The following is a 19,977-nucleotide window of genomic DNA, read 5'->3' as shown; positions in this document are numbered from 1 at the left end:
AAAAATGCAAGCAACTACTCTAAAATACATGGAAAAGCGTCCCGAACAACACAAACATTTCATCTATGGTATTTGAACAATCCGGACACGCATAAAAATAGCTACAGAATATCTAGCATATTAGGACAACACGCAAAACTAGATAAACGGCGGGTCAAACCACTTCAAACATGCATGCAAGTTGTAAAATCATAATCTACGCGAAATTCTACACGAGTTACATATATAATGCGCCGCGATCTGAAGCACGGTTTAGAAACTACGGGCATATGAAATTATCTATATCCCTGAAATTAATTAAATCTCCGGTAAATAGAAGAAAAAAAATCTGCTCGGGCCGAATCTGGTCTACCGGGCCTAACAGGGCATGGGCGGAGGATAATTAAATCCCGCCTGGGGCGCAACATGGGAGGGCCTGGGGGATCACTGTCACGCCCAAGATGCGATCCTATCCTCAATTTGGCTGGAAGGCCTCGTCAGGGATAGAAGTGCATCTCGTCGTGTAGCAAGAATGGATATCGTTACAAGTACATGTACTAGAAAGAAGAGATATAAATATAGAATTGGCTTACATTCGCCACAAGCTACATCAGAGTCACACCAGTACAGTACATAAACATCATCAAGAAGAGCAGGGTCCGACTACGGACGAAAACAACGAGAAAAAAAGAACGACGTCCATCCTTGCTATCCGAGGCTACCGGTTGATATGTCTCAAACGTATCTATAATTTTTGATGGTTTCACGATGTTATCTTGCCTTCTTTGTATGTTTTATGTACCTTTTTATATCTTTTTGGGACTAACTTATTAATTCAGTGCCAAGTGCCAGTTCCTGTTTTTTCTGTGTTTTTGACTCTTTTCAGATCTGATTTTGGAACGGAGTCCAAACGGAAGAAAAACCCAGAAATGATTTTTTTCCCGAACGAAAGAAGACCAGGGAGCCTTTGGGCCAAGCCAGGTGGGCTCCAGGGAGCCCACAAGCTCCCACCACGCCACCAGGGGGGAGGCGGCGGTGGGCAAGCTTGTCGCTTCCCTGGCCGCCCCTGACCTAGAACTTGCGCCTATATATTCCCAAATATTCCGCAAAAAATCAGGGGAGCCTCAAAAATACTTTTCCGCCGCCGCAAGCTTCCATTTCCGCGAGATCTCATCTGGAGACCCTTCCCGGCACCCTGCCGGAGGGGACTTTGGAGTTGGAGGGCTTCTTCATCATCATCATCGCCCCTCCAATGACTCATGAGTAGTTCACTTCAGACCTACGGGTCCGTAGTTAGTAGCTAGATGGCTTCTTCTCTCTCTTGGATCTTCAATACAAAGTTCTCCATGATCTTCATAGAGATCTATCCGATGTAATCTTTTTTGGCGGTGTGTTTGTCGAGATCCGATGAATTGTGGACTTGTGATCAGAGTATCTATGATTTATATTTGAGTCTTTGCTGATTTCTTATATGCATGATTTGATATGCTTGTAAGTCTCTCCGAGTCTTGGGTTTTGTTTGGCCAACTAGATCTATGTTCTTGCAATGGGAGAAGTGCTTGGTTTTGGGTTATGCCATGTGGTGACCTTTCCCAGTGACAGTAGGGGCAGCAAGGCACACATCAAGCAGTTGCCATCAAGGGTAAAAAGATGGGGTTTTTATCATTGGTTTGAGATTATCCCTTTACATCATGTCATCTTGCTTAATGCGTTACTCTGTTCTTATGGACTTAATACACTAGATGCATGCTGGATAGCGGTCGACGTGTGGAGTAATAGTAGTAGATGCAGAAAATATCGGTCTACTTGTTTCGGACGTGATGCCTATAGAAATAATCATTGCATAGATATCGTCACGACTCTGCACAGTTCTATCAATTGCTCGACAGTAATTTGTTCACCCACCGTCTACTTCCTTTCATGAGAGAAACCACTAGTAAACACTACGGCCCCGGATCTATTCACATCCATCGTTTACATCTCCGCTTTTACTTTGCTTTGTTACTTTGTTGCTTTCAGTTCTCACTTGGCAAACAATCTATAAGGGATTGACAACCCCTTCATAGCGTTGGGTGCAAGCTTTTGTGTTTGTGCGGGATCTTGAGATACTCTTCCGCCGGATTGATACCTTGGTTCTCAAACTGAGGGAAATACTTACCGTCGCTGTGCTACATCACCCTTTCTGCTTCGAGGGAACACCAACGCAAGGCTCCAAGGCCACGGGGGAAATCCTTTGCATACTTGCCTAGGAAGTCCCTTAAGGCGTAGCCATAGCTGAAGGATTCCTGGTGCCGTCAACACAACTATTTCTCGCGCCGTTGCAAGGGATACACAGCAAAACAATCAGAAGTATTTCTGGCACCGTTGCCGGGGAGGAGAAATCAAGATCTATCCAAGTAGGTCTCACAAACTCTTCTCTTGCATTTACTTTTGTTGCTAGTTGCCTCTCGTTTTCCTCTCCCCCACTTCACATTTGCCGTTTTCATTCGCCTTTCTCCTTCGCCGTTTTCTTTTGCCCTTGTCGTTTTCCTTTGCCGGTTCTCTTGCTTGCTTGTGTGCTTGTTTGTTTGTTGAAGACATCATGTCTGAAAACACCAAACTTTGCGACTTCTCGAGCACTAATAATAATGATTTTATTAGTACTCCGATTGCTCCCGCCACTAGTGCGGAATCGTATGAAATCAACGCAGCTTTACTGAATCTTGTTATGAAAGAGCAATTCTCTGGCCTTCCTAGTGAAGATGTCGCATCCCATCACAATACCTTAATTGAGCTTTGTGATATGCAAAAGAAAAGAGACGTGGATAATGACGTGATTAAGTTGAAACTTTTTCCTTTCTCGTTGCGACATCACGCAAAAACTTGGTTTTCTTCTTTGCCTAAAAATAGTATCGATTCTTGGGATAGGTGCAAAGATGCTTACATATCCAAGTATTTTCCGCCGGCTAAGATCATCTCCTTATGTAACGATATCATGAATTACAAGAAACTTGATCATGAACACGTTGCACAATCTTGGGAGAGGATGAAGCTTATGATTAGAAATTGTCCCGCTCATGGCTTGAGTTTGTGGATGATTATACAAATCTTTTACGCTGGCTTAAATTTCGCTTCTCGCAATATCTTGGACTCCGCCTCAGGTGGAACGTTCATAGAAATCACGTTAGGAGACTCTACAAAACTCTTAGACAATATCATGACCAACTACTCTCAGTGGCACACTAAAAGGTCGCCTGCTAGCAAAAAGGTGCACGCTATAGAAGAAATTAACTCGCTTAGTGCTAAGATGGACGAGTTGATGAATTTGGTTGCTAGTAGAAACAATGCGTAGATCCTAATTTCATGCCACTATCTTCTTTGATTGAGAGTAGCAACGCTAGTTTGGACGTGAATTTTGTTGGTAGGAACAATTTTGGCAACAACAATGCTTTTAGAGGAAACTATGTTCCTAGGCCTTTTCCTAGTAACTCCTCTAACAATTATGGCAATTCCTACAACAAGACTTATGGAAATCACAACAAATTACCCTCTGATCTAGAGAGTAATATCAAAGAGTTCATCAACTCTCAAAAGATTTTCAATGCGTCCATAGAGGAAAAACTACTCCAAATAGACGATTTGGCTAAGAGCGTTGATAGGATGTCTTGTGATATTGATGCTTTGAAAGTTAGATGCGCTCCTCCCAAGATCAACTTGGATGAAACTTTGAAAGCTATGCGTATCTCCATGAATGAGAGCAAAGAAAGAACCGCTCAAATTCGCGCTAGACATGAATGGTTTAAAAGGGTGCGTTCTAGTGATGCAAATCACGAAGATCTTAAAGTGCTTGGTGTGTCTCCTCTTGAACCTTTGTTTTCGCGTGTCAAACCTACATATGGAGGGGCCGGATATGAATCCACTTTGCTTGAAAAACGCCCCAATGATTCGGAGTCCACCTATATTGCTGATAAAGGTGTGGAGAGTGGAGTAGAAGAAGTCAAAATTTTGGGTAGTAATGAAACTCCCACTTTGGATTTTAAGGAATTCAATTATTATAATTGCTCCTTGTTTGAATGCATTTCTTTGATGCAATCCATTGCAAACTCTCCACATGCTTATAGCCAAAGCAAAGCCTTTACCGCGCATATCGTAGATGCTATGATGAAATCTCTTGAAGAGAAGCTCGAACTAGAAGTCTCTATACCTAGAAAACTTCATGATGAGTGGGAACCTACTATCAAAATCAAGATCAAAAACTATGAGTGCAATGCTTTGTGTGATTTGGGTGCTAGTGTTTCCGCGATTCCAAAGTCTTTATGTGATATTCTTGGTTTTCATGAGATTGAAGAGTGTTCTCTTAATTTGTATCTTGCGGATTCTACTGTCAAGAAACCCATGGGGAGGATCGATGATGTTCTTATTGTTGCAAATAAAAACTATGTACCCATGGATTTCATTGTACTTGACATAGATTGCAATCCTTCATGTCCCATTATTCTTGGTAGACATTTCCTAAGGACTATTGGTGCTATCATCGATATGAAGGAAGGGAATATTAGATTTCAATTTCCTTTAAAGAAGGGCATGGAGCCCTTTCCTAGAAATAAAATAAGATTGCCTTATGAATCTATGATGAGGGCTACCTATGGTTTGAGCACCAAAGATGACTATACGTGATTCCATCACTTTCGCCTAGCTAAGGGCGTTAAACAAAAGCGCTTGTTGGGAGGCAACCCAACGAATCTATCCTTTTTCTTTCTGATTTGTGTTTCCACACTTTCATAATTCTGTTATGATTGTGTTTTTTGTGTTTCTTTTTGCGTTTGTGCCAATCAAAACCGTTATGATTAGTCTTGAGGATGATCGTTTGGTCATGCTGGGAAAGACAGAAACTTTCTGCTCACGAAAAGAATTTTCATTTTTTTCTGTAAGAGCTTTTGAGTTGATTCTTTTTGCTGCTAATTGCTACGCCAATACTTCGGACTGTTGTAATTTTTCAGAATTGTTGAAGTACTAGAGGTATACGAAACATACAGATTGCTACAGACTGGTCTGTTGTTAACAGATTCTGTTTTTGTTGTGTTGGTTGCTTATTTTGATGAAACTATGGATAGTATCGGGGGGTATTAGCCATGAAAGATTGAAAGTACAGTAACCCAACATCAGCACAAGTAGAATTTGAGTTTTCTACAGTACGTAAGGAAGTGGTGGTTTGCTTTCTTGTACTAATGTTATCACGAGTTTCTGTTTAAGTTTCGTGTTGTGAAGTTTTCAAGTTTTGGGTGAAGTTCTTATGGACAAAAAGATAAAGAGTGGCAAGAGCTCAAGCTTGGGGATGCCCAAGGCACCCCAAGAGATTCAAGGATGCTGTAAAAGCCTAAGCTTGTGGATGCCCCGGGAAGGCATCCCCTCTCTCGTCTTCAATCCATCGGTAACGTTACTTGAGGATATATTTTTATTCACCTCATGTTATGTGTTTTTCTTGGAGCGTCTTGTATCGTAGGAGTATTCTATTTTTGTTGTGTCACAATCATCCTTGCTGCACACCTAGAGAGAGAGACATGCACACACCGTGATTTTGTCGAGCTTCACTTATATCTTTTGGTAGACAATTCAGCTCACATGTGCTTCACTTATATCTTTTGAGCTAGATACTTTTGCTCTATGTGCTTCACTTATATCTTTTAGATTACAGCGGTGCGTGGCTTGGTAGTTGATCTATGATTTGAAAGTAGTCTCAAAAGGGGTAGTTATCCAAAGGGATACAAAAACTTCCACCTTCATGTGCATTGAATAGTTAGAGAAGTTTGATTCATCTCAATAAGTTTTGAGTTGTGGTTATGGTAATATTGAAGTCATGCTAGTAAGGTGTTATGGATCTAGAAATACTTGTGTTGAAGTTAGTGATTCCCGTAGCATGCATTTATGGTGAACCACTATGTGATGAAGTCTGAGCATGATTAGTATATTGATTGTCATCCTTTGCGTGGCGGTCGGGATCGTGTGATGGTTTATACCTACAAACCCTTCCCCTAGGAGTATGCGTTGAATGCTTTGTTTCGATTACTAATAAAACTTTTGCAACAAGTATATGAGTTCTTCATGACTAATGTTGAGTCCATGGTTTAGATGCACTTTCACCTTCCACCATCACTATCTTCTTAGTGTCGTGCAACTTTCGCCGGTGCACAAAACCCACCATTCGCCTCACTCAAAACAGCCACCATACCTACCTATTATGGCTTTTTCAAAGTCATTCCGAGATATATTGCCATGCAACTACCACCATGATATGTGCCACCACGTCTACATTGCCTTTGCACGATCGTAAGATAGCTAGCATGATGTTTCCATTGATGTCTATGCCATGCTAGATCATTGCCACGGTACACTACCGAAGGCATTCCATATAGAGTCATAATTGCTCTAAGTTTTGAGTTGAAAGTGTGATGATCATCATTATTGGAGCATTTTCCCATGTGAGGAAATAAAAGAGGCCAAATAAGCCCATAAAAAAGAGGCCAAAGAGCCCACCAAAATAAAAAAAGAGAAAAAGCGAGAAGGGACAATGCTACCACTTTTTCCACACTTGTGCATTTTGAGCACCATGATCTTCATGATTGAGAGTCTCTCGTTTTGTCACCACCATATAGCTAGTGGGAAATTCTCATTATATAACTTGGCTTGTATATTCCAATGATAGGCTTCCTCAAAATTGCCTTAGGTCTTCGTGAGCAAGCAAGGTGGATGCACACCCACTAGTTTTCTTTAAGAGCTTTCACATACTTGTAGCTCTAGTACATCATTTGTATGGCAATCCCTACTCATTCACATTGATATCTATTGATGACCATCTCCACAGCTCATTGATATGCCTAGTTAATGTGACTATCTTCTCCTTTTTTTGTCTTGCAACCTCCACCACATTCCACACCATCTATAGTGCTATAACCATGGCTCACGCTCATGTATTGCGTGAGAGTTGAAAATGTTTGAGAAAGTAAAGGTGTGAAACAATTACTTGGCCAATACCGGGGTTGTGCATGATTTAAATTCTTTGTGCAATGATGGTAGAGCATAGCCAGACTATATGCTTTTGTAGGGATAACTTTCTTTTGGCCTTGTTGTTTTGAAAGTTCATGATTACTTTGCTAGTTTGCTTGAATTATTACTGTTTCCATGTCAATAGCAAACTATTGTTTTGAATATAATGGATCTGAACATTCACGTCACATAAGAGGAATTACAAAGGACACCTATGCTAGGTAGCATGACAGCATCAAAAATTCATTCTTATAACTTCCCTACTCGAGGACGAGCAGGAGTTAAGCTTGGGGATGCTTGATACGTCTCAAACGTATCTATAATTTTTTATGGTTTCACGCTGTTATCTTGCCTTCTTTGTATGTTTTATGTACCTTTTTATATCTTTTTGGGACTAACTTATTAATTGAGTGCCAAGTGCCAGTTCCTGTTTTTTCCGTGTTTTTGACTCTTTTCAGATCTGATTTTGGAACGGAGTCCAAACAGAAGAAAAACCCCGAAATGATTTTTTTCCCGAACGAAAGAAGACCAGGGAGCCTTCGGGCAAAGCCAAGTGGGCTCCAGGGAGCCCACAAGCTCCCACCACGCCACCAGGGGGGAGGCGGCGGTGGGCAAGCTTGTGGCTTCCCTGGCCGCCCCCTGACCTAGCACTACTGGAAAATAGTTTTTTGCCATCTGCTGCCTCTTTGCCGTCTGCTGGCTGATGGCAAAGACCCTCTTTGCCATGAGCTACCAGAAACCAGACGGCAAAGAGAAGGCTGATGGCAAAGAGGGTCTTTGCCATCTGCTGTTTCTTTGATATCTCCTGGCTCACGGCAAACTTAACTTAGGCAGACGGCAAAGCGCTCGGCTGGCCCACCCCGCACCCCCTCTTTCCCCCCTAATGACCTCTCTCTTTGCCGTCTGCTTTTCTCCTTTGTGCCGTCGGGAGGCGGACGACAATGAGGGTGCGCCCCTAACGGCCGTTAGCCCCACCCCCACGCGCCTCTCTCTCACCCCTAACGGCCACCCCCACACCCCTCTCTCTCACCCCCGACACCACCACCGCCATCGCGCCCTCCTCCGGCCTCCCTGCACCGCCGCCCCTCCTCCTCCGGCCTCCCTGCGCCCCCTCCTCCTCCGTCCTCCCTGCGCCCCCTCCTCCTCCCTCCTCCGGCCTCCCTGCGCCCTCCTCCGGCCTCCCTGCGCCCCCTCCTCCACCACGCCCCCTCCTCCTCCCCGGGACCTCCTCCTCCACCACCGCCGTCGGAACTCGCCCCTTCTCCACCACCACCCCCTTCGCCACCACCGCCGCACCCTCCTCCTCCACGGCCGCCCCCCTCCGGTGAGTCTTTTTTTCTTTTTTTGCTAATTTACAGATTTAGTTTTGTTTTGTTAATTAGTGGTAGCTAGATTATTGTTAGTAGTTTTAGTGGTAGATTTAGTTAGGTTAGTAATTTTAGTTAGGTTAGTTAGTTAGCTTGGTTAGTTAGGTGGAGGAGGAGAAGAGGAGAAGAGGAGAAGAGGAGGAGGAGGAGGACGAGAAGAGGAGAAGAAGAAGAGGAGTAGGAGGAGGAGGAGGAGGAGAAGAAAAAGAAGAAGAAGAAGAAGAAGAAGAAGAATAGGAGAAAAAAAATAAGAAGGAGAAGAAGAAGAAGACGGAGAAGAAGAGAAGAAAAAATAAGAAGGAGAAGAAGTAAAGAAGAAGAGAATAAGAAAAAAATAAGAAGGAGAAGAAGAGAAAAAAGAAGAAGAAGTTGATTTTTTATTGTTTGGTATTTAGTGGTAGCTAGATTCTTTTTTAGTTACTTAGTGGTAGATTCTGTTTTTTTTTGCTGTTTAGTGCTATCTAGGTTTAGCGATAGGTTTAGTTAGCTTGGTTAGTTAGGTTAGTTAGTTAGTTAGCTTAATAGAAATAATAGGAAGAAGAAGAAGAGGAGGAGGAGGAGAAGAGGAGAAGAGGAGGAGGAGAAGAAGAAGAAGAAGAAAAAGGAGAAGAAGAAGAGGCGGAGTAGAAGACAAAAATAAGAAGGAGAAGAAGAAAAGAAGAAGAAAAGAAGAAGAGAAGAAGAAGAGAAGAAGAGAAGAAGAATACCTTCTCCTCCTCCTTCTTCTCCTCCTCCTCCTTCTCCTTCTTCTTGATTTCTTCTTCTTCTCCTCCTCCCCCTCTTTCTTCTCCTCTATCTTATTCTCCTCACCTTATTTTCCCCAACAATGAGATAATTAACCCATTTAGCTACAAAATGGCATAAAAACCTTGGTTAGCTCATGAATATTATATTCTTAACTTGTTTTCCTCTAAAATGACATAATTAGAATATTTGTGTTGATCGGGTGGATTTACATGTGATAGTTGTCTCGTCGCTGTGAGGTTTGCTGTGTGAAGACCTGCCCGTGCGTTGTACGAGCTCCGCCCCTGCATTCGTGGGTCAATACAAATTTCATCTCCTCCCCGCCCCTTCATTTACTGTGGATCGGTTTCCGGATGAAACTTTCTAGATTTAGGTAATTAAATTAATTTATCAATATGCGTGACCAATATGCGTCTCCCGTTCGAAAGGGCGACATCTATAAATATGCATGTCTTTGCATATTTATAACCGCCATCCTTTCGAATTGTCCAACATTATCCATGGACAACCCGAGTATGTGTAGATTGGGTTTGTTTTCCCGTATGTTGTGCTCTGGATCCGATGCAGAATTCCGTCAGTGCCTCCCTGTTGTTCTCCGGATGCACATCCTCTCTGTTTATTGCGGAGACGTGTATCAGGAGAACAGCGGGGAGGTGCTGCCGAAATTTTGCGTTGGATCCGGAGCAGAGCATGGGAAAACGAACCCAATCTACACATACTCGGGTGGGATTAGGACCTATCTTTACCTATTAGTGTGTAGGTTGCCTGGACGTAATAAAAATGGCGAACCTGATTAACCGATGAATATAAATGCTAAATTATATATAAATATATTTCTTCTGTATTTAGTAGCTACGCAAGATGAGTGATCGTGCATGGATGTATACTGGTCACCATAGTCAGAAAGAGATGACGAAAGAATGGTTTGTAAAAACAAAGGAATTTGTGAAAGTCGCATTCGCAAATGGCCAGGAAAGAAACTATTGCCCCTGTCCTGGATGCGACAACTATAAAAAGATGACAGAGGCTGTAATGATTAAACACCTGCAGAGGAGGGGTTTTAAGCCTAATTATACGGTGTGGACAATTCATGGTGAGTCTATACAACGCACAAGAGCTGAGGTGGTCCGTCGTCGCACGGACGAGCATGGTACCAGGATCAAAGAGACGGTGCAAGACTTTGATGATGCTTGGGATTCAGAACATGAGATGGAGGAATCTGCAAAGGCCCTTTATGAAATGTTGGAGTCTTCAAAACATCCTCTCCATGAGCACACTGAGCTCTGTCAGCTGGATGCAATTGCACAAGTAATGGCTCTGAAGGCTCGGTTCAACTTGGGAAGAGAATGCTACGACGCGATGATGACACTATTTGGATGCTTCCTACCCAAAGGCCATGTCATGCCTGCAAATTTGTACCAGTCGGACAAAATACTTCGTGTACTTAAGATGCCCTATCAGAAGATAGATGCATGTGAGAAAGGATGTGTCTTATTTAGGAAGGAGTATGCACACTTGGACTATTGTCCCAATTGCGAGTCTTGCAGGTATCTTGTGGTAGACAACGGTATGGGTGAGAAGAGGCAGACCAAAATTGCAGTTAGTGTTCTTCGGTATATGCCAATCGTACCAAGACTTCAACGCCTTTTCATGGTCGAAGAGACAACCAGACAGATGACATGGCACAAATTAGGCAACAGAACTGAACTAGATGCGGACGGGAATAAGATGATGGTACACACATCGGATGGGGAAGCATGGAAACATTTCGATGGATTGCATCAGGATAAAGCGGCAGATCCAAGGAATCCTCGAGTCTGCGCCGCCACGGATAGTTTTAATCCCTTCGGCATGACGGCAACCCAATACAGTTGTTGGCCTGTATTTTTCATTCCACTCAATCTCCCCCCCCCCGGGCAGATTATGCAAAGAAAGAACATATTTCTAATGTTGATAATTCCAGGGCCCAATTATCCGGGGAAGAATATCAATGTGTACCTGCAACCGCTTAAGGATGAATTGGAATAAGCTTGGGATAATGGGGTCAAGACATACGATGCCGCTAGAAAAGAAAACTTCAAAATGCATGTGTGGCACATGTACTCTATGCATGACTTGCCAGCGTATGCGCTATTCTCTGGATGGTGTGTGCATGGAAGGTTCCCGTGCCCCTAATGCAAGGCAACTCTTCAGTTTCATTGGTTGCAGGAGGGTCAGAAGTATTCTTGCTTTGACTTGCGTAGACAGTTCCTGGATCCTGACCATCAGTTCAGAAAAGACAAGAAGAACTTTACCAAAGGTAAAGTTGTCAAAAACTTGGCACCACCTGCGTTCACGGGCCAACAGATCCTCGATCAGTTAAATGCCCTCGAGCCTGATCCAGAGCGTCCTGGGTATTTCAAGGGGTATAATTCAAAACACGCCTGGACTCACAAGCCATGCTTCTAGGATTTGCCTTACTTCAAAGACCTCCTTCTTCCACACAATATCGACATGATGCACACTGAAAAGAATATCGGAGAGGCTATTTTTGGTGCATTGTTCGACATAGATGGGAAGACAAAGGATAATACTAAGGCTAGAGTCGATCAAGAGACACTATGTCATAGACCGTTACAAAACATGCGAGAAGGCAAAGGAAAGAAGAAGTGGTCGAAGCCAAAGGCCTGGTTCAATCTTGGAAGGCCGCTATGAGGGAAATTATCTTGTGGATCGAAATGCACTTGATGTTCCCCGATGGGTATGCAGCGAATCTAAAGAGGGGAGCGAGTCTTGAAAAAATAAAAATCTTTGGTCTCAAGAGTCATGATTGGCACATATGGCTAGAGCGGGTAATGTCGATGATGTTACGTGGCTTTATTCCTGAGGATGAATGGCTAGTACTGGCGGAGCTGAGCTATTTCTTTCGTGTTCTTTGTGCGAAAGAATTGTCGCCTGGCGTGGTAGAAGACATGGAGGAGTTTGCACCGGAGTTGTTGTGCAAGTTAGAGAAGATCTTTCCACCGGGCTTCTTTAATCCAATGCAGCATTTGATTTTACATCTACCGACCGAGGCAAGATTGGGTGGACCCGTGCAATATCGTTGGTGCTATGCAACTCAGAGGATGCAGAAGACCCTTCGAGCTAAATGTAAAAATAAGCGTAGAATTGAAGCATCGATGGCTGAGGCATTCATTACTGAGGAGGTGGCAAACTTTGTGACAGCACACTACGAAGCCAAAAATCATCATTTGCATAATCTGAAGCCTCGGCACAATGATGCAGACCCTAAAAAGGTGGGTCCAACCTCAGCCTATTCAAAGGGAAGCTCGCACCAGCCGGTGCTTCGAAACCAATAACGTTGGATGTCGAAGAATGGCGGAACATTTCGTTGTATATGTTCAACAACCTAACAGAAGTGCGGCCGTACATGGAGTGAGTTCTCGGCACATTTTCCCGTAACTTCTAATTCATTTGAACTGCTCTTATTCCCGGATATTTGAAACAGCTGTTACATCGCCAAATTCTCGGATGGAGAGGTGATCGAAAATGATTCTGTCGAAGAGTATGAGCTTCTGTCAAAGACAGGAGCCGGCTATCCCGGTTTCATCTCTTGGTTCAAACAAATGGTAATTATCAATAATGGACCACTTCATTTCTTGGTCTAACATGCGTCTAATGCAACAATCTTTCGTATTAAACTTGTAGGCTAATTCAGAGTCTATGGACGCCGAATTGAGACAAGTCGCTAATGGTTTTGACTATAAGGTCCGTTCATTTGAGAAATACAACATCAATGGGTATCTCTTTCGTACCTTTGGCAAAGAGCTATCTATGCCCGACCGGAAATCTACAAATTGTGGTGTCTCTGCTATCGGCGAAGGTGTTATCGAGTATTATGGAAGAGTTGAAGCAATTTATGAACTTCAATTCTATGGTGAAAACCCACCGAACGTCGTAGTCTTCAAATGTTATTGGTTCCAGCCGAAGAAGACTAGAAGGACTCATGAACATATAGGACTAGTCGAAATCAATCCAAACACCCATTTAGATGTTCCCGATGTCTATATTACGGCTCAAAAGGCGACCCAAGTTTTCTATCTACCGTGGGCATGCCAAACGGATAAGAATCTGGAAGGTTGGTATGTTGTTTATGAAGTGCCGCCACATGTCAGACCACCTCTCCCAAATGAACAGGATTATGAACCTCACATTAACCCAGACACATATGATGGAGAATTCTTCCAAGAAACGCGTCTTTCCAAGAAACGTTTCAAGAACCGCCGTGCTTCACCCAAGAACACGGTAGTAGACAGTGACAATGAATCTGACTCTAGCCCTGAGCCGGAACCAGAAGACCTGGAACTCGTAGAGGTTACTGATGCGGATGACCTATCAATGCTTCAACGATTAAAGGAAGGCCTTTCACAACTTCACGCCGTTGAACCCGACGAGCACGTCATTCATGAAGACATGTGTGATAGTTATGATGATGATGCATTTATTGATGATGATTATTAGTTTGTAAGATTCACAACTTAAATTATATATATTTTAATCTTTATTATTCATGTCAGTTGTTCAATTTTTTTATGTTGTACTAATTTCTTTTAATATTTATCATGGCAGGTCACCAGGTGTGGAAAGATGGTGGGAGCTGGTCCAGATCGCTCGACGGGTTCTTCCAAGGCGCCCCGCACGAGGGGTGGTACTTCCCTTCCACCCCTATCTCTCCGTAAAGCCTTGGCACACAGTCTGTCGACACCACCCGTGGGTTCTTCTTCGTCGGCGGCATTGCCCACTGGGAGACGTGCTGGTCGGGTAGGGGAGAAGGGGAAGGGTACAGGGAGAGGTGGTGGCCGCGGAAGATCCAGGAGGACTGTTGAGCCATCCTCTCCACCACCACCAGCTCATTCACCCGAGCATAGGACTACTATGGTCGACCCGTTTGCGGAGGAGGCTACGGGGACTCCGTTCCAGGAGCCTGGTGTTGACGGGCATTCGTCCCATGAGACTCCGGTACAGGAGCAGCCTCGGGTCGAGGTGCATTCAGCCCACGAGACTACGGTTCCGGAGGCTTCACCCGACGTGGAGAGGCCCGGATGGGAGACCTGGCCGGATCGTACCGAGTTGCCGGATTCGACCGAGGGTCCGGGTGGCTCACGGGGCGGGGATGGTGGGGATGAGCTTACGGATAATGAGGGCGATGTGCAGGTGGACGGGGCCACCGTGTACAAGCGTGGTGGTACACGTCTCTGGGTCACGTCGGCTACCCGCGAGCAGAGGCCGGTGATTAAACCTGAAGGAGATAGGTAAGTACATTTACTCTTTTTTTAGCTTTTGCCTTCAAGTTTGTTCAAATATCTAATGTGTTGACATAGATAGCTAATTTAGCTCCAAAAATACATAGTTAGCTAATTTAGCTCCAAGAAGAGGAGAAGAGGAGAAGAAATAGGAAAAATGAAAAGAAAGAAGAAGAAGAAGAAGAGAAGAAGGAGAAGGAGGAGGAGGAGGAGAAAGAGGAGAAGGCCAAGGACCTTCCACTCCTTCTCCTCCTCCTCCTTCTCCTCCTTCTTCTTTATTTCCTCTTCTTCTTCTCCTCCTCCTCTTTCTTCTCCTATTTCATATTCTCCTTGCCTTAATTTCCCCAACAATGACATAATTAGCCCATTTAGCTCCAAAATTCCGTAATAACCTCAAAATGGCATAAGAACCTTGGTTAGCTCATTAATATTATATACTTAGCTTCTTTTCCTCTAAAATGAGATAATTAGCTAATTTAGCTCCAAAAAGACATAGTTAGCTAATTTAGCTCCAAGAAGAGGAGAAGAGGAGAAGAAATAGGAAAAATGAAAAGAAAGAAGAAGAAGAAGAAGAAGAGAAGAAGGAGAAGGAGGAGGAGGAGGAGGAGAAGGAGGAGAAGGCCAAGGACCTTCTAGTCCTTCTCCTCCTCCTCCTCCTTCTCCTCCTTCTTCTTTATTTCTTATTCTTCTTCACCTCCTCCTCTTTCTTCTCCTATTTCGTATTATCCTTGCCTTAATTTCCCCAACAATGACATAATTAGCCCATTTAGCTCCAAAATGCCATAATAACCTCAAAATGGCATAAGAACCTTGGTTAGCTCATTAATATTATATACTTAGCTTGTTTTCCTCTAAAATGGGATAATTAGCCCATTTAGCTCCAAAAAGACATAGTTAGCTAATTTAGCTCCAAGAAGAGGAGAAGCGGAGAAGAAATAGGAAAAATGAAAAGAAAGAAGAAGAAGAAGAAGAACAAAAGGAGGAGGAGGAGGAGGAGGAGGAGGAGAAGGCCAAGGACCTTCTAGTCGTTCTCCTCCTCCTCCTCCTTCTCCTCCTTATTCTTTATTTATTATTCTTCTCCTCCTCCTCCTCCTCCTCTTTCTTCTCCTCTTTCATATTCTCCTTGCGTTAATTTCCCCAACAATGACATAATTAGCCAATTTAGCTTCTAAAAGACATTATAAGCTCAAAATGGCCTAATAACCTTGGTTAGCTCATTAATATTATATACTTAGCTTGTTTTCCTCTAAAATGAGATAATTAGTCCATTTAGCTCCAAAAAGACATAGTTAGCTAATTTAGCTCCAAGAAGAGGAGAAGAGGAGAATAAATAGGAAAAATGAAAAGAAAGAAGAAGAATAAGAAGAAGAAGAGAAGAAGGAGAAGGAGGAGGAGGTGGAGGAGGAGAAGGAGGAGAAGGCCAAGGACCTTCTAGTCCTTCTCCTCCTCCTCCTCCTTCTCCTCCTTCTTCTTTATTTCTTCTTCTTCTTCTCCTCCTCCTATTTCTTCTCCTATTTCATATTCTCCTTGCCTTAATTTCCCCAAGAATGACATAATTAGCCCATTTAGCTCCAAAATGCCATAATAACTTCAAAATGGCATAAGAACCTTCGTTAGCTCATTAATATTATATACATAGCTTGTTTTCCTCTAAAATGGGATAATTAGCCCATTTAGCTCCAAAAAGACATAGTTAGCTAATTTAGCTCCAAGAAGAGGAGAAGAAGAGAAGAAATAGGAAAAATGAAAAGAAAGAAGAAGAAGAAGAAGAGAAGAAGGAGGAGGAGGAGGAGGAGGAGAAGGAGAAGGCCAAGGACCTTCTAGTCCTTCTCCTCCTCCTCCTCCTCCTTCTCCTCCTTCTTCTTTATTTATTCTTCTTCTCCTCCTCCTCCTCTTTCTTCTCCTGTGTCATATTCTCCTTGCCTTAATTTCCCCAAAAATGACATAATTAGCCAATTTGGCTCCTAAAATACATTATAAGCTCAAAATGGTATAAGAACCTTGGTTAGCTCATTAATATTATATACTTAGCTTGTTTTCCTCTAAAATGAGATAATTAGCCCATTTAGCTCCAAAAAGACATAGTTAGCTAATTTAGCTCCAAGAAGAGGAGAAGAGGAGAAGAAATGGGAAAAATGAAAAGAAAGAAGAAGAAGAAGAAGAAGAAGAAGAAGAGAAGAAGGAGAATGAGGAGGAGGAGGAGGAGAAGGCCAAGGACCGTCTAGTCCTTCTCCTCCTCCTCCTCCTTCTCCTCCTACTTCTTTATTTATTCTTCTTCTCCACCTCCTCCTCTTTCTTCTCCTATTTCATATTCTCCTTGCCTTAATTTCCCCCAACAATGACATAATTAGCCCATTTAGCTCCAAAATGCCATGATAACCTCAAAATGGCATAAGAACCTTGGTTAGCTCATTAATATTATATACTTAGCTTGTTTTCCTCTAAACTGGGATAATTAGCCCATTTAGCTCCAAAAAGACATAGTTAGCTAATTTAGCTCCAAGAAGAGGAGAAGAGGAGAAAAAATAGGAAAAATGAAAAGAAAGAGGAAGAAGAAGAAGAGAAGAAGGAGGAGGAGGAGGAGGAGTAGAAGGAGGAGGAGAAGGCCAAGGACCTTCTAGTCCTTCTCCTCCGCCTCCTCCTTCTCCTCCTTCTTCTTTATTTATTCTTCTTCTCCTCCTCCTCCTCTTTCTTCTCCTCTTTCATATTCTCCTTGCCTTAATTTCCCCAACAATGACATAATTAGACAATTTAGCTCCTAAAAGACATTATAAGCTCAAAATGGCCTAAGAACTTTGGTTAGCTCATTAATATTATATACTTAGCTTGTTTTCCTCTAAAATGAGATAATTAGCCCATTTAGCTCCAAAAAGACATAGTTAGCTAATTTAGCTCCAAGAAGAGGAGAAGAGGAGAAGAAATAGGAAAAATGAAAAGAAAGAAGAAGAAGAAGAAGAAGAAGAAGAAGAGAAGAAGGAGAAGGAGGAGGAGGAGGAGGAGGAGGAGGAGGAGGAACCTTCTAGTCCTTCTCCTCCTCCTCCTCCTTCTCCTCCTTCTTCTTTATTTATTCTTCTTCTCCTCCTCCTCTTTCTTATCCTGTTTCATATTCTCCTTGCCTTAATTTCCCCAACAATGACATAATTAGCCCATTTAGCTCCAAAATTCCATAATAACCTCAAAATGGCATAAGAACCTTGGTTAGCTCATTAATATTATATAATTAGCTTGTTTTCCTATAAAATGGGATAATTAGCCCATTTAGCTCCAAAAAGACATAGTTAGCTAATTTAGCTCCAAGAAGAGGAGAAGAGGAGAAGAAATAGGAAAAATGAAAAGAAAGAAGAAGAAGAAGAAGAAGAAGAAGAAGAAGAAGAGAAGAACGAGGAGGAGGAGGAGGAGGAGGAGAAGGCCAAGGACCTTCTAGTCCTTCTCCTCCTTCTTCTTTATTTATTCATCTTCTCCTCCTCCTCCTATTTATTCTCCTCTTTCATATTCTCCTTGCCTTAATTTCCCCAACAATGATATAATTAGCCAATTTAGCTCCTAAAAGACATTATAAGCTCAAAATGGCATAAGAACCTTGGTTAGCTCATTAATATTATATACTTAGCTTGTTTTCCTCTATAATGACATAATTAGCCCATTTAGCTCCAAAAAGACATAGTTAGCTAATTTAGCTCCAAGAAGAGGAGAAGAGGAGAAATGAAAAGAAGGAAGAAGAAGAAGATGAATAAGAAGAAGAGAAGAAGAGAAGGAGAAGGAGAAGAAGAAGAAGGAGGAGGAGAAGAAGAGAAGAAGAAGGAGAAGGAGCCCTCCTTCTTCTCCTTCTTATTCTCTCCTCCTTCTTCTCCCCCTTCTTCTCCTTCTCCTTCTCTTCTTTTTTCTTCTTCTTCTTCTCCTACTCCTTCTCCTTCTCCTTCCCCTTCCCCTCCTCCTCCTCCTCCTCCTTCTTGTTTTTATTCTCCTTGTTCTCTTCTTCCTTCTTATCTTTCTTCTTCAATTTAGCTTATTTGTCATATATATGTTGTTGTTCTTCTTCTTCTGACTTTCTTATTCCCATTTTGCAGATTGGATGTACTACATGCATGGAAGCTGGCATTGGAGTGCTTTAGTTTCCGTTTTTATTTGAGTTGATGAACAATATGGAACTATATGTATATGTATATATGGATGAACAATATATGTGCAACTATATGTATGTATATATGGATGAAACTTTGTATGTGTTGGTTCTTTTGATATATGGGATGTACGTTGATGAACAAATGGCATTGATGAGCTTTATATGTATATCATATATGTGTTGTGACCTATTTATCATATATGTGCTATGAATTATATGTATATGTGCTGTGAAATAGAAAAAATAAACAAAAATGTGACAATATAGGCTCTTTGCTGTCTGCCAGCTGATGGCAAAGGCCTTTGCCGTCAGTTGGCCGACGGCAAAGGTGCCATGTGGCGCCCAGCTGTGCAACCTGGGCAGTAGCAGCTGGCCATATAGTATCTTTGTCGTCTGCTTCCAGGGGGCAGACGGCAACGAAGAGGGCACAAAGGAGGGGGAGGGGTAGGCAGACGGCAAAGAGTGGAGGGGGGAGGAGGAAGAGGCAGACGACAAAGAAGAGGGGGGAGGCAGACGGCAAAGAAGAGGGGGGAGGCAGACGGCAAAGCCTCTGTTAGCCCTAACGGAGGCAACTCCTGTCGGCTGTCGTCTTGATCACTTTGCCGACTGCTCCTATGAAAAGCTGACGGCAAAGCTCTTTGTCGTCCGCTTTCGGGAGACACACGGCAAAGAAGGTACGATGCCGTCGTAGGCTGACGCAGAAATTTTGCCGGTCGTTAGATTCTTTGCCGTTTGTGATATTCTCTTTGTCGTCCGGGATTTACTCTTTGCCGCCTGCCATCATAGACGGCAAAGAAGTTGATTCCTGTAGTGTAGGTCTTGCGCCTATATATTCCCAAATATTCCACAAAAAATCAGGGGAGCCTCGAAAATACTTTTCCGTCGCCGCAAGCTTCCGTTTCTATGAGATCTCATCTGGAGACCCTTCCTGGCACCCTGCCGGAGGGGACTTTGGAGTTGGAGGGCTTCTTCATCATCATCATCGCCCCTCCAATGACTCGTGAGTAGTTCACTTCAGACCTACGGGTCCATAGTTAGTAGATAGATGGCTTCTTCTCTCTCTTGGATCTTCAATACAAAGTTCTCCATGATCTTCATGGAGATCTATCCGATGTAATCTTCTTTGGCGGTGTGTTTGTCGAGATCCGATGAATTGTGGACTTGTGATCAGATTATCTATGATATATATTTGAGTCTTTGCTGATTTCTTATATGCATGATTTGATATCCTTGTAAGTCTCTCCGAGTCTTGGGTTTTGTTTGGCCAACTAGATCTATGATTCTTGCAATGGAAGAAGTGCTTGGTTTTGGGTTCTGCCATGTGGTGACCTTTCCCAGTGACAGTAGGGGCAGCAAGGCACACATCAAGTAGTTGCCATCAAGGGTAAAAAGATGGGGTTTTTATCATTGGTTTGAGATTATCCCTCTACATCATGTCATCTTGCTTAAGGCGTTACTC

This window comes from Hordeum vulgare, chromosome 5H, assembly GCF_904849725.1.
Source record: "Hordeum vulgare subsp. vulgare chromosome 5H, MorexV3_pseudomolecules_assembly, whole genome shotgun sequence".
Classification (NCBI taxonomy): domain Eukaryota; kingdom Viridiplantae; phylum Streptophyta; class Magnoliopsida; order Poales; family Poaceae; genus Hordeum; species Hordeum vulgare.
Note: the sequence above shows the minus strand (reverse complement) of the source record.